Here is a 3,214-nt window from a genome sequence, read left to right as displayed (position 1 = left end):
AAAAAAAAAAAAAAAAAAAAAAAAAAAAAAAAAAAAAAGGTCTCCTGTGTAAGAAGTGTTTCAACATGAACTGCTGTCAAAGGGGTTTTTAAAGTAAAACCTGGTTGGGAATGTAGCTCAGTGGATGAGCCTCTGCCCTGGGTTCCATCCCCAGCACTGAAAAAAAAATAAAGTAAGAAAAGCAAAAAAATAAAAAAATAAAAAGAAAGAAAGAAAAGAAACCAAAGCATGGAAGAACTGCTTCCTATGTACAGTGGAAAAGTTTACCCAAATGACAAGCTGTCGTGTGGGGACGTCTCAACAACATTCTAGTTTGTTTCCTCAGATCAAAAAGCAGAGACACAAGCTCAGCATTTCTATCTGTGCTGTGGGTCATCTTCCCTGTTCCCTGGAGTAATCATATGCTGCATCCATGAAGCAACTGTCTAACACCTGAATGTTCTCAGTACAAAGACCAGTGGGGTCATATGACAAGGCTATATTTAGAGAAGGACTCTGTTTTCTGTTTTGCTCAGCCCTCACCATTTTCTGCTCCAAAGAGGAGTTTCAAATGCACATTGATCTTTCTCATTTCGTGAATGAACTGAATTAGCACCTGTTTTCAACTGCCAAAAAATGCACTTTTATTTTTTTTAAATGGGTAAAGAGAAGTCTGTGTGCTGTTAAGTCAACATGGGAGGTATGTTTTTTTTTTTTCTTTTTTCCTACTTTCTTCAAAAGAACTTAACCAGAAGGTACAGTAAGAATATTTACTAAATTTTCTAAATGCTGGGGCGTGTGCCTTAGGGAACCAAGCAACATATGGGATAGTGGTAATATTCCAAGGGGATTTGGATATAAACCGTCCCCCTTACTAGTGTTGGGGAAACTAACTCGTGTAACCACAAAGTGACTGAAAAGTCAACTCTAGGAAGCAAGAAAACAACTTGGTAGTCCCATGCGTACCTCTGTGAGCCCTTTCCTCATAAAAGGCCTGGGAAAAAATAATAACTTTCAGAAATTAAATGTCATAAACATTAATTGGCCAAGACAAGACCCAACTTTTTGGAAGATGCTTTCCACCTATATTCTTTCTGTGGTGGTGACCTAAATATTTTCCTGAGGTTGAGCATTGGATTGATTAAATGATTCTTTTTAAAAAAAAATCCTGCCCATTCATAAGATGGATGTGGCTCACATAAGCCACACTGACAGCGTGGACTCTAATCTCATGAACTCTCCCGTGTGTTCAAAGATGATGCTGAAGGGCTCTGCTCCGGTTAACTGAGCTGGTGGGGAGGTGCCTGGCTGTTGGCAGTTGTATGTTTGTGGTTCTGCCCCCCCCCATCCCCTGCCTGCCCTAGAGACGCAGAGTGGAAAAAATGCACTAGAATGAGCAGAAACTAAATAACAAAAACAAACAAAAAGCCGGACATGGTGGTGGCACATGTCTGCAATCCCAGTGGCTCGGCTCAGGAGGCTGAGGCAGAAGGATCACGAGTTCAAGGCCAGCCTAAGCAACTTTGTGAGGCCCTAAAAAACAGTGAGACCCTGTCTCTAAATAAAACATAAAAAAAATAAAGGGCTGGCAATGTGGCTCAGTGGTGAAGCACCCCTGGGTTTATTCCCTGGTACCAAAAACAAAACCCTACCACTGAAAGGCCAGGAATGGGGTTGAAATGCCAGGATTTGTGGTGCAGGAAAGCAGGGCTGATTTAAATCTTGCATACTAAAGATGCCACTCGTGTTTCCTGTCCATCCTACCCAGCTGTGGGCTAGCCCACAAGTGAACTATGTGGTAATTGGACAGAGATTTAGATTCAGGCTCCGTAAGCAGAGAACTCATTTGTTCAACATGTATTAAAAGTCACCCCCTGAGGGGGCTGGGGTTGTGGTTAGTGTTAGAGCACTCGCCTAGCATGTGTGAGGCCCTGGGTTCGATTCTCAGCACCACATAAAAATAAATAAATAAAATAAAGATACTGTGTCCAACTACAATTAAAAAATAAATATTAAAAAAAAAAAAGTCAGCTGAAACGACAGCTACCAACTCACAGGAGACAGGATGAGTATTCAGCATGAGCGGATCGTACCTGGTGTGGTGTGTCCAGGGGATGGAGAGCTCTTCTGGAGCACCCACTGGTCAGCCCTGCCATCTTAACTAAGATAGCCTCTGTCCAAGTCTCGATTCTTTCTGCTTCAGTTTTCCACCTGCCTTCTCCAGGGTGCTTGTGGTTGTGTCTCATGATATTCGTTGCTGCTTAGACTCTTTGTTTGTTCAGTACTAGGGTCTGAACCCAGGGGTGACTTACCACTGAGCCACATCCCCAGCACTTTTAATTCTTCATTTTGGGACAGGGTCTCACTAAGTTGCTGAGGTTGGCCTTGAACTTGTGATTCTCTGGCCTCATCCTCCCAAGCCACTGAGATTACAGGCATGGACCACGATACTTGGCGTGCATAGACTCTTTTCCATTGTTGCTTTAACAAATTCTTTTCTATTTTATTTTTATTTTGTTAATTTTTTCAGTACTGGGGATTGAACCCAAGGGCACTCTTCTGTTGAGCTACATCTCCAGTCTCTCTCTCTATACACACCCATATATGTATATATATATCCACAAACATATACATATATGTTTATATATGTTCATATGTGTGTGTGTGTGTATATATATATATATATATATATATTTTTTTTTTTTTTTGGACAGAGAGACATGCAGCATCTCTAAGTTCCCCAGGCCAACCTCAAACTTGTGCATCTTCCTGCCTCAGTCTCCCAAATTGCTGGGATTACAGGTGTGCGCCATTCTGCCCCACCAATTTTTTTTAATATTTATTTTTTAATTATAGGTGGGCACAATATCTTTATTTTATTTTTATGTGGTGCTGAGGATCGAACCTGGTGCCTCACGCATGGTAGGCAAGTGCTCTACCTCTGAGCCACAACCCCAGCCCCTCTAGAAATTCTTTCATTTTTTTAATCATTCAAATTTTTCCTTTAAGGTTCAATATTAAACAAGGTTTGCCTAGGTGCTTAAAGACCCTAGAATTTTCGTATTATGGACTATTCAAAATTTGCCCACATGGTCAGGCATGGTGGTCCACAGGGTGACCAGGTCAGAAAGGACACTGCTCCCTCTCAGCAGAGCCTGAGGTCGCACTTCCTGCCTCCCGGCCAGGTGTTGTGCTACCTGCTGGACAACAGCTATGAGTAGATTTCTGTCCTTGG

General features: G+C 41.9%; 1 long non-coding RNA gene across 4 annotated transcripts in view; it reads left to right on the top strand.

Annotated features, from left to right (window-relative positions):
- Positions 1 to 3,214, top strand: part of LOC107137331 — a 22,549-nt gene that overhangs the window by 8,779 nt on the left and 10,556 nt on the right. Inside the window, exon 1 of one of the 4 annotated variants that reach the window (XR_001502845.2) lies at positions 7 to 679. The exons of the other annotated variants lie outside the window; for them this stretch is intronic. This is a non-coding gene — a long non-coding RNA (uncharacterized LOC107137331). Of the gene's footprint in view, positions 1 to 6; positions 680 to 3,214 lie in introns of those variants that run through there. 4 annotated transcript variants of the gene reach the window in all.

The sequence above is a fragment of the Marmota marmota genome, unplaced genomic scaffold (genome assembly GCF_001458135.2).
Source record: "Marmota marmota marmota unplaced genomic scaffold, marMar, whole genome shotgun sequence".
Lineage (NCBI taxonomy): Eukaryota > Metazoa > Chordata > Mammalia > Rodentia > Sciuridae > Marmota > Marmota marmota.
This window is presented reverse-complemented; position numbering and strand designations above follow the sequence as displayed.